Below are 13146 nucleotides of genomic sequence, written 5' to 3'. Positions count from 1 at the left end.
ATCGTATACTTATCTACAAAACAGCGAATTAGCGTTCACTTGACATCATTTTTAATTATGTTATTTTGTTAATACTTTCTCGCGTTCTTTTCGCCTTTGGTCGACGCCGTCTGCTATTTCAAACGATGAAGATTTCCATATCCACTGGCTTTTTTTTATGTCAAATGTTAGTGTTTTCCAATGGATCGTATACTTATCTACAAAACAGATAAGTAGCGTTCACTTTACATCGTTTGAGATGATTTTTTTTTGTAAATACTTTCTAAGCGTTCATTCTGACGAAGTCGACCATTTTGACGGGTGTGAAGAAATACCGAATTTCCCGTAATTACCAAAATCCGCAGAAAACCACGAGATCCGACGAAATCCCCATTAATATTGATTGTGTATTGAAAAACTGCGTATTTTAATATAGATCGTTGCGAAATACACTGAAATCACTAATGAAACATTGTTTTATCAAAGTTTGATTTCGGGGATTTCGGTAGGACTTCGGTATATCCACATACCGCATTTTGTAAATCCGGTTTTGTCAAACTTGCGAAACTTTTTCGTGATTTAATCAAAAAACTAGATTTTTCCCAGGTATAACGCCTACGCCAACAGGTATATCGCATTCTTCTCCATATACATGCAAAATTTCAGCAAAAGTAACTGACCAGTTTTCAAGGCGCTCAAATCGCAGTGATTTGCCTCAGCTTAACGAAACTTAGCCCCCTTTATCATTCGTTCGAATGAACGTCATCAATGATGACGTCCAATACATCACTCATTCCATACTAGAGTTGCGACACCTTAAGGGTTTCGCGTGATGGAATGAGTGGAGAGATCAAATCAAATTGAAAATCGATTATTTCTAAAAAAAAATGGTACGAAAAAATATGTGGGTAGGAAAAAAAAATATAATTTGGGTACGAAAACAAATTTGAGTACGATAAAAAGGGTACAAACAAAATAAGGGAACGAAAAAACTATTTTGGTACGAAAAAAATGGGTACAAATAAAAAATAAGGTACGAAAAAATTTGTGTAAAAAAAAAAAGTACGAACAAATGGGTACGAAGAAATTTGGGTACGAACAAATTTGTGTACGAAAAAATTGGGTACAAAAAAATGTGGGTTCGAAAAAAAAATTGGTTATGAAAAAAAATTAGGGTACGAAAAACTATTTGGGTACGAAAAAAAAGGTTCAAATAAAAATTTGGGTACAAAAAAAATTGGGAACAAAACGAATTTGGGTACGAAAAAAATTTGAGTACGAACAAATGGGTTCAAAGAAATTTGGGTTCGAACAAATTTGTGTAAAAAAAAAATTGGGTACGAAAAAAAATTTGGTTATGAAAACCTATAGGGAACGAAAAAATTAGGGTACAAAAAACTATTTGGGTACGAAAAAAAAGGGTACATATATAAATTTGGGTACAAAAAAAATTGGGTACGAAACAAATTTGTGCACCGACGGACAGACGAAGCGGCGACTATATGCTCCCCCTAAAAAATTTGGGGGGGAGCATAATAAACAAGTTATGGCAATTTAAAGGTGGTACGCAATTTTAATAATAGATTTATCAATTATATGCTTATTCTAAGTGAAAAAAAGGCCATAATTGTTACAAAATGCTTGATACAGTTATCTGCTCTTGTTTATACATTGGGGTCATGTTGGTTAATAAGCAAAATACATGGTGTATGAACGCAATATGTCAAGTGACATAAAAAATATTTGAGGTCATATGCAAACTTTAACATAGATTTATCAATAATATGCATATTATTCTAAGTGAAAAAGGGCCTAATTCTGTTAAAATGCTTGATACAGTAAATGAGTTGTCTGCTCTTGTTTATAGATTGGGGTTATGTCGGTAATGAAGTATGCAAAATATAAAAGCAATATGTCAATGGACATAGGAAATATATTTGAGGTGGTACGCAAACATTCCAATGCGCACGCCGACGCCGGGTTGAGTAGGATAGCTCGACTATATATATTTCATATATAACAGTCAAGCTAAAATGTAAATATACCATAAACAACAGGCTAACCTCAATCACAACTTTAATGCAATGCTTATAACAATAGAGATACAATGATATGCCAGGGATTGAAACTAACTGTTTACTATTGTGGGCAACCATCTTTAGTATTTTGGTTGCCCAGATAAAGAATAACGAGCCCAGAAATATGAACATGTGAATATTATACATTCTTTTAATAAAATAATAGATAATTAAATACATTTGCTGACAACACATGTTCAATGCATGATGTTTTATTATGAGCCTGAATTGAATCATGTCCTATTCCTTAATAATGAATGTTATTTAACTAGTATTGATCCATGGTGATCAATTGTTTTTCAATTTTTATTGCAGTGAATTGTTTTAAGCTTTAAAAAAAAGAAGTTTACCAACTTTTGAAATTGAGTTGCCCAGGCCAAAATCTACTTGCCCCGGGTTCACGGTAAACCACTTATTTCCATCCCTGTATGCTCTTCATTTTCTGTTCTTCCATCCCATTCTCAAAATTAAATTTAAAGCCGATATTTTTTAATAACATTAGTATGAATTACTAACCATTATCACCCAAAAAACAATTTTACAAAGCTGTAATCCCGTCGTAGAGATTTAGTTTACTATTATCAGTGTTCTCTTTAAATACCGGCTGCTAGCGATCTTGCCGGTTACATTAACTCTTGATGCCGGCTACTTTTCCCAAATATATCAAGTAAATGTCACAAATGCTTTGGTTTTACTGCATAGTTGCCGGCCATATAACTGGCTACTCAAATTTTTCTGGAAAACACTGAACTATGCATGACAAACACACAAAAATTAAATACATCTTAGATTCATTGTAAAAAATAAATTGACACTTCCAGCTTGTCGTCACTAAAATCCAAAGATTCAAATAATTTTCCACGAGATACGTCAACAATTGCGTAATCAAATGAATGAAAAATAAAAGTAAAGAAAGCCGGATTTTACATAAATTTCAGGTTGAAACACAACAAGGTAAAGGTAGTCGGTGAGATATAATAATAATACAGTTAGTAAGGCTCGTACCCTGGGTACGGTAAATATACTAAAACATACCCAGGAATTTTAACACTAAATCGGTTGTTGTCGGCTATTTTGTAAAAATTAATTATGTTTACATTTATGTCAATTTTCTGTTAAATGGCATTTATACAATGTATTATCAAAACTCATTTTTACAATCATTAATGTGATTCAATTTAAAATCTTAAATTGTTTAAAGTCGCGTCATTGTATGACGTTGTCAAGTATATTTTCCGCGATGTCGCACGTTCACTTTTTACCGTCATAGATTTTTTTAAAGAAACATTTTTTGGTTTGCGAGGTCCGTTAAATGGGGAACACCATATTTGGTATTTATATTATGTTTTAACAAATAATTCATGCTGTGTAATAAATATTGTATAAGATATTTCGATATTTATTGAAAATGTTTCAAATTGTTATTTATGAAACCTTTTATTCTAATGAGTGTATGCTATCATATTATACTTCGAATAGCAGATCTGTTGTACTATAATCGTATTATTCATTCTTTATTGTTAATTTCATTCATTGTAGAAAATCGTCAATGTTACATCTAGTCGCCAATCCTTGTCGTTAGTGTTAGTTTTCAATGCTTGTTATCATTGCCGTCAATGTTAGTCGTCAATCCTTATCGTCATTATACATGAAGGAAATAAAAGCAGAAACAGAGATGTATTCTTGATTACTTGATTATTCCTACGGCGTCCTCTCAACACTCATACTAAAAAGCATGTTGATGCAGATTTTTTTTAAAGAGAAGTTTCTTTAAGGTAAACAATATTGTTTTACTTTAATCGCTAGCATGTTTAACGACATCGGATTTTTGGCAGATATACAACTCGGATACAATCTAATATTTGCGGGTATGTTTAAGTTTCTTTACCGTACCCGGGCTACATGTAAGTAAAGTTAAGAGTACCCGGGGTACATGTACCGGTAAGTAGTACCCGAGCCGAGAATGTCAATTGAAGGTGTTAGAGATGCATTTAACCATAAGATTAAAAAGGGTAATTAACCACGGGCTTATTAAAATTAAAACGATGACATTACATTGTACCAGCTGTTTATTGTTGTATACTGTAAGCTTGAAATATTTTAAATAATGTAAACAACTTACCTTGTATAAAGTTGGCACATTGTTGTCAGGTGTAGAAACTATTATACTTATTTCTGTTAAGTTGCACTGGCTGAACCAAAAGAATTATGTAGTCGTTTCTAAATAATCACGAAACAATCTTCTAATGCATATATGCTTGCCAGTTGCTGAGTTTGTGCATTTCCATTCATTATACTATCGGCCTTGGCAAACAGCGTAGACTCAGATTAGACGCCGCATGATGTCTGCTATTTGGTACGCAGAAGATTTGCATATCCACGGGTGTTTTATGTCAAATGTTATGGTTTTTCAATAGATCGTATACTTATCTACAAAACAGCGAATTAGCGTTCACTTGACATCATTTTTAATTATGTTATTTTGTTAATACTTTCTTGCGTTCTTTTCGCCTTTGGTCGACGCCGTCTGCTATTTCAAACGATGAAGATTTCCATATCCACTGGCGTTTTTTTATGTCAAATGTTAGTGTTTTCCAATGGATCGTATGCTTATCTACAAAACAGATAAGTAGCGTTCACTTTACATCGTTTGAGAAGATGTTTTTTTGTAAATACTTTCTAAGCGTTCATTCTGACGAAGTCGACCATTTTGACGGCTGTGAAGAAATACCGAAGTTCCCCTAATTACCAAAATCCCCAGGAATCCCCGAGATCCCACGAAATACCCATTAATATTGATTATTTATCGAAAAACTGCGTATTTTAATATAGATTGTTGCGAAATACACTGAAATAACTAATGAAACATTGTTTTTATGAAAGTTTGATTTCGGATATTTCGGTAGGGTATCGGTATATCCACATAACGCATTTTGTAATTCCGGTTATGTAAAACTTGCGAAATTTTTTCGTGATTTCATCAAAAACTAGATTTTTCCCAGGTATAACGCCTACGCCAACAGGTAGATCGCATTCTTGTCCATATGCATGTCAAATTTCAGCAAACGTGCTGGACCAGTTTTCAAGACTCCCAAATCGCGACTATATGCACCAACTTAATGAAACTTAGCCCCCTTTATCATTCGTTCGAATGAACGTCATCAATGATGACGTCCAATACATCACTCATTCCATAAATAAGACTTTGAACATCATAGATCCAAACTAATAGTCGTCGGAGAAATTGTATATGCCTTTCGGGTCATTCTTGAAAATGACCCGATTCCTTGACATGTTTTCTTCAAAACTGATCCAGAGTTTTAAAAAAAGTGCCAATGCTTTAGTTACTAGACTTGCGACACCTTAAGGGTTTCGCGGCATGGAATGAGTGGGGAGATCATATACAATTTTCAGCTTTCAGGTAGCAAGGACCCTCTGGACGTGAAACATCAGCTTTCCAACACTATATGATTCCAGTTCCATATCACATATTGCATTAGTTCAATGGGAAGAACATTAAACGGCATATTCACATCTCTGAAAAACAAACGGTGCTCAAAAATATTTAAAGTAGTCATTTACTATTTAATTGATTATGTCCTCTGATTGTTGCATTTTTAATTTAAATATGTGTTCCTATATGCATTTATTGTTGTTTTGACTTAAAAAACTAAAATGGATGCCCATTCTTATTTTGCTGTCTTAGTCTACCCTAAATATATACATGTTTCTTGCATAATTGAATTATCAAAAACTGCATACTTGTAAAGGCATTGTCAGAGTTATTTGGTTAAGTTAGAGACAAAGTAAAGCAAATATATTTATTTTTCTTAAAATGAATCATCCTCTGAAGCCCCCACTGGGATTCAAACCCAGATCTCTTTCCTCTGGGAAGGAAAGTATTCTATCTTGAAATACAAGGGCAAGTAAGAGGACAATTTGCAATTTTAAACCTATAAACATATAAACTTAATTTTTCACATGACCTTAGAAACAACACAGACATCTCCGAATCTGAAATACATTACAGTTACAATTCAGGTTTTTAGTATTGTGCATTGTACATGAATGTTTAAGTATTGTATTTATCCTTGGTACACAGAACTGCCTAAAGATGCGTAAAATACCAGTATTCAAATCTGAAAATATCCCATGTGTTTGTTTTACTCTGTTAGTATCCCTATTTTATTTCAATAAGCAGTTTTTTTCCTTCTTCTGAAAATTTAACTAAATATCAGTTATGCTACTTTTTACATTCAGCAAATGACATGTGTCCGTAATGTCCATTTTGAAAATTTGGTTAAAAAAACATTATTTTTACCAAAAAGGTAGACTTAATAATTATTATTAAACAGTTGATGTATGTCGCCTAAAGAAACAAAAATGGGAAAGAAATAAAATGTTTAAAAATGTCAGTTACATGACTTATAACATTAAGTAGACGATATAGCTTTGATACTTTAGGATAAGAGTAGACCTTAACACAAATAGGATAAGAGTAGACCTGAACACAAAACTAAACCAAATTTTCAATTTTCTAACTATAAAAGGGGGCATTATTCAGTCAAAAAACAGAAAAAAATGGGTACAAAAAAATGTGTGTACGAAAACAATTGGGTAAGAAAAAATTATGCCGAAAAAATATATGCTAAAATAGCTTGGGGTCTTGACCACCAAAACGGCTTGGATTTTAATTATGCTGAAATAACTCGGGGTCATGACCACCAAACTGGCTTAGAATTCAATTATGCTGAAAAAGCTCAGGATCTTGCAGTGTTCTCCGGAAGCACCGGCGGCCGGCGATTTCGCCGGCTACTGACAGTCTAGGCGCCGGCTACTTTCCCAAAAAATATCAATTGGAAACGGCGCAAAAAACGCCCGTTTTAATTCCAGTTGTGACGCGATTTTTCAATTTCGTCTTTCTATTAACTAACCGGATGTTTCTATTCTAATGCGCGTTAATTTTGCGCCGAACAGGAAGAAGCACGGATAAACCGATCGATACAGTACACTCCACGCGTTTTCCCCAATTTCTCTCGCTTCTCCGCGGGCAGTGACCTGGAGGGAGATTAAGAAAATCCCGCGATACGCGGCGTTTGCATGATTTTGGACGCGGCGGTTAACGATCGGCAAAATTGATAAGCCGACGCGGCGGCCCTCGGCGTTGGCAACGCGGGGGAAACTCCGCGTTTAACGAGATAACGATCAATTTAACGTTGTTTGACTTCCTGATTTTCAAATAAAATTACATTTATTACAAGTACATACATGTAGTATAATATATACAATTAAAAAAAACAACCAAGATAGATCTATCCCGACGTGGTTGTAGAAGTAGTTGTTGTTGTATAGAAAACTCGTTGATTTACGACAAACAAAGCGTCGTCTTTTAACTAATACTTACCAATTAATATAATCACAGTTTGCAACATTGTTTTTATTTTGATAATTTAATCCAAAGTTTTCATGTTAGCAGGTGTTTTTTCTATACTGAACATGTAGACAAATGACCGAGGACCCTATTAAAAGTCTCGCAAAAATTCGCAATATGTGTGAATTGACAGTTTGACGTCATGGAAAAAAAAACGCTTCCTGTCTGAAGGCATGAAAAACACACTGTTCTCGCCTACAAAATTGGCTTCCTTTGTTTGGCAATCAACACGCTAAACCAATGGGGTGTTTATAACTCAATAGCAACTGTCGAAATATGTTACTGCACGTGCTTAGCTCCGCCTTTCGAATCTTTTACAGGGAACAAAGGGTGGAGTTTAACAGTTAATTGAACACGTGTTTTACGAAAAGTTGAGTCCTGAATGGCCGTAATTACTTGGTCTAAGCTTTGACACAACAAATAAATCTATCTCGGATTTTCCGACAAAGGCCATTTTCCCAACTTTTTGTACAGTTACTAATAATGGCGTCCGCGTGTTTACGAAATTCGAAACACATTCATCTTAAATAACGATGTCTTGTTGGATAATTACTGGATTTTATTTTTTTATTTTATTTTTTGGTATGCCCAGTAGCACACTGCTAACGCGGTGTTGCGCGGCGGTCACTGATAAGAACGGAAATCGTCTGCATTTACCGACTTGGCTAAAGTAATACACGCCGCGGGAATTAGCGAACGCGGCGTAACGCCGAGCGTTTTATCGAGTTCACCTCGCTTTCCAACGCCGCGTGAACACTCGCTAGCAGAAAAAAAACCCGCGGAGGGACCCGCCATCAGATCTGAGGAGTGCAGCCAACTGCTTTCTGGTGCAGCTCTGATCTGGAGAAAGACACATGTAAGGAACCTTTCTCCTATGAAACAACTGCCAAGTGTTGGTGGATCAGCTCACACGGACAACTTTTACCCAACAGTTACAGTGGAGTGTGGAAGTCAGACAGATTTAGAAAGTATGATTTTTTCCATCTTAAATCCGAGATGATTTACCTCATCATACACCTGTCCCCAAATAATTAAATTCTATATGATTTTGCTATTGAGCCTTGTTTGCTTTGCCAATTTGATAAAAACAATTACCTGATCTATTATTTGATTCCACATGTACTGCAGTACCTACATAACCTTTAAGATTGCTATATTATCAGCAAGTTTGGAAGTCATCATAAGCAGTTTGTATTTATAACTGGTTCCTATTTCTTCTTTATAAGAAGTTGGTAAACTGTTCAAAAGTAAAAAATGTGATTCCAATGTCTCTAGTGTTTTTTTATTACTGTCAATTCTAATTATTCAATGCAAAATGTAACATCTTTGAACAATAAGTTTTTTATCAAAGAATATTTAAAGCAGTGGAAGCTTATTCTTGATGCAGCTCAAAACAGATGCATAAAGCTCATACAAGAGCTTTCTGCATAACTTTTTCACTGCATTAAACAGCCTACTACTATCTGAAAGATCACTGCTAAATTTACATAATTTTATGAACAATATCTAGTGGCAATTATAATGTAAACTGAACAGGTAAAGGGTTAAACCAACCAATGTCAATATTTCATAATTTATAGTATAATTGACTTCTTTTGTTCACAGAGATGCCACCTGAGCCAGCCCTACAGTTTGGAGAAGCAGAATACCAAGATGCCCTCCACGCCGTTGGCATGGATGACCAAGGATCTGGGCTAGATTCTGACTATGGATCTTCAGATTCAGATTCAGATTATTAAAAAACAGTTGTTGCAATTTCATGTTTCTTTTTTCAAAGTTTGTGAGAAAGTTATTCAATAAATTTCAAATAAATATTTTATTTTCTCTGAAAAATGCTAGGTTACTTCAATCTAAGAAAAACTCCCTAGACTGCACCAGATTGCACCATTTCATTCATGTACTTTTAAAAAAATCCTGGGGGAGACCCCCCATACCCCCCTGGCAGGAGGGGATACCCCTCCCGCACCTACCCCACTCGCCACTTCGCGGCTCGTGCACGCGACATGCCGCGTGCTTATTCACTGGCTACTTTAAAAATATTTTTGGCTACTTTAGATTTTATGGAGAACACTGATCTTGACCACCAAACTGGCTGGGATTTTTATTATGCTGAAAAAGCTCGGGATCTTTACCACCAAACTGGCTTGGATTTGAATTATGCTCATAGTTCGGGTTCTTGACCACCAAACTGGCTTGCATTTTAATTATGCTGAAATAGCTAAGGATCTTGACCATCAAACTGGCTTTGATTTTAATTATGCCAAAATAGTTCAGGATCTTCACCACCAAACTGGCTTGGATTTTAAATATGCGGAAATAGCTCGAGGTCTCGGCCATGAAACTGGCTAGGATTTTAATTATGGTGAAAAAGCTCGGGTTCTTGACCACCAAACTGGCCTTGATTTTAATTATACTGAAATAGTTCCGGATCTTGACCACTAAACTGACTTGGATTTTAAATATGCTGAAATAGCTCAAGGTCTCCCCCACGAAACTGGCTAGGATTTTAATTATGCTGAAAGAGCTTGGGGTCTTGACCACCAAACTGGCCTGGATTTTAATTATACCGAAATAGTTCAGGATCTTGACCACCAAACTGACTTGGATTTTTATTATGCTGAAATAGCTCGGGGTATCCGCCACCAAACTGGCTTGGATTTTAATTATGGTTAGAAAGCTCGGGGTCTTTACCACAAAAATTGACCACCAAACTGGCTTGGATTTTAATTATACCGAAATAGTTCAGGATTTTGACCACTAACCTGACTTGGATTTTAATTATGCTGAAATAGCTCGGGGTCTCTGCCACCAAACTGGCTTGGATTTTAATTATGTTGAGAAAGCTCGGGTCTTGACCACAAAAATGGCTTGGATTTTAATTATGCTGAAATAGCTTGGGATCTTTACCACCAAAGTGGGCGGGGCCCTGGGGTGGGTAATGTGAACATGGATGGTCGAGACACTGTGTTGTCATAAGAAATCTTTAGTATTAATTTGAAGTCAATTGGTGAAGAATGGTGCGGCAGAGGCCGTCGCGTATTCCCACGCCGCATGTTTGACCCAGGGGGCGCCCCAGGTTTGGTAATGCGGCCATGCATGGTTGAGATTGACCGTAACTATTGTCTTAAGAGATTTCGAGTGCTTGACAGGTTAATGTAAGCCATCATGGAGAGGGGTGGTTTATGTGGGTTGGTGGTAATTTAAAAGATGAAGTTTTAAAAATAATTATAAAAATAAAATTTGGGGGGGGGGGAATTCTTGGGTGGGGCATGGGGGATAGTTTGGGTGTGCAGTGCATTGTGGTATGTCAGGTAGGTGTTGTTTTGTCAAAGTATAATTCAAATGTGATCATATATAAAGAAGTTATGGCAATTTAAGCAAAATGTTCAATTATCTAAGTATAAAAGGGGCAATAATTCTGTCAAATGCTTGATACAGTTTTCTGCTCTTGTTTATAGATTGGGAATATGTTGGTAAAGAAGAATGCAAAATATGAAAGCAATATGTCAAAGGACATAGAAAATATTGGAGGTGGTATGCAAACTTTAACATAGATTTATCAAAAATATGCATATTCTAAGTATAAAAGAGCAATAATTCTGTCAAAATGCTTGATACAGTTGTCTGCTCTTGTTTATAGATTGGGATCATGTTGGTTATGAAGTATGCTAAATATGAAAGCAATATGTCAAAGGACATAGAAAATATTTGAGGTGGTATGCAAACTTTAACATAGATTTATCAATAATACACTTTAACTCCAATATAGTGCGGTCCGTTATAACGCTGTGTCCAATATAACGCGGGGGATCCTTGGATCCCTTTTTTTCTCCAACCTTCCATTTCTGATTCAAATCCATGTTATGCATCTTCATGTATTTTCATAAATTCAAAGAAGCTGGCGATCACAGCTTGATTGCTTTATCCGCCCGTTTAACTGATTTTAATCGATTAGAGGTTAAACGACACTCGACAGCTAATTGGTGTTAATCTGTTGTGTAATGTCAATAAAGGTGTGAAAACAAGCGAGTCGGTGTTTATTACATGTATTCCCTATCAGAGCGGTTCGATGCGCTAATTTCAATAAGGCAAGTGCAAGCGGAATAATTATCAAATTAAAGTTATTTAAAACTATTACCTGTTTATGTTCCGTATTTATCGTGTACTGTATTTCGTTGGTATAAAATATGGCTGTGTAAGTTTGTTATTGTTTATTATATGCTACACATGCTTGATAAATAAAGTTATCTTTGTGTGTGTTTAATGTTTCAGTACGTATACGAAAAATACATTTAACAAGGGACAAAATTGTCACAAAACCAGGTTTTCATTGTGAAAAAAAAAATCTGATAAAGGGAGAAAAGTCAAACTGAACTTTTGAAATGAACAAACAAAATTAACCCCCTTTATAAGTTTTTTTTTTTTAATCTATTTTTAGTCGTGGCGACCTTGACATTGGAGATATTGACGTGATTCTTTCGTGCGACACACCGTCCCATGATGGTGAACAAATGTGCCAAATGATTTTAAAATCTCACAATGAATGACATAGTTATGGCCAGGACAAGCTCATTTATGGCCATTTTTGACCTTTGAACTCAAAGTGTGACCTTGACCTTGGAGATATCGACGTAATTATTTCGCGCGACATACCGTCCAATGATGGTGAACAAATGTGCCAAATGATTATAAAATCTGACAATGAACGACATAGTTATGGCCCGGACAAGCTTGTTCCACCAGCCCGCCCGCATTCGCCAATCTAATAACCATTTTTTTCCTTTGGAAAACCTGGTTAAAAATCCTGACGATTTATTTACATGCTAACGCAGTGTAATAGTTGACAGAGATGCACTTAAATTTTTGCCAGTTATCAGAAAGCCCACGGAAAGCACGTTTTTTACATGCTGCGTATGACGCAATAAAACATTTCTTTGTACATGTATCGTATTGCCTCGTATTGCATTCAATCTAAATTTAAATTCGCTCGTCCAATGAAAGCTGTGTCCCATAATGCACTGTACTAATTTTTCTGAAAAATGGCGTAGGCATATGAATTTGTTTACGAAGTTCGTAAACATATTTCTTGTCATAAATGTTAAACATTATTTTTTCGTAAGTGATGTAATTATATTGGATTATCGGATAAATGTGCACATTAGAAAAGCGGTAGTTATACTGTTATCGCTTGATTCGGTTTACATGCATGTATTTGCGGTTGACAACACAGCATGAAGATACACAAGACCTATATTATAGGCTATACTTTACCTGTTTTTATAGCCCCTTAAATAAATTAGCTCAAAACTTATAACGCTTTCCGTTTATAACGCTGTTGAGTGGCTTGGACCCCGTCATCCGCGTTATATTGGAGTGACAGTGTATGCATATTCTTAGTATAAAAGGGGCAATAATCCTGTCAAAATGCTTGATACAGTTGTCTGCTCTTGTTTATAGATAAGGGTCATGTTGGTAAAGAAGTACATGTATGCAAAATATAAAAGTAATTTGTTAAAGGACAAAGAAAATATTTGGGGTAGTACACAAACTTTAACATGTGCACGCTAACAATAACGCCGACGTGATCAGGATAGCTCCATTATATATATTTCATATATATTAGTCGAGCTAAAAATAAGTGAAAATCTCTGACCCGTC

Source organism: Dreissena polymorpha, chromosome 13 (genome assembly GCF_020536995.1).
Source record: "Dreissena polymorpha isolate Duluth1 chromosome 13, UMN_Dpol_1.0, whole genome shotgun sequence".
In the NCBI taxonomy this organism is placed as follows: Eukaryota; Metazoa; Mollusca; class Bivalvia; order Myida; family Dreissenidae; genus Dreissena; species Dreissena polymorpha.
This window is presented reverse-complemented; position numbering follows the sequence as displayed.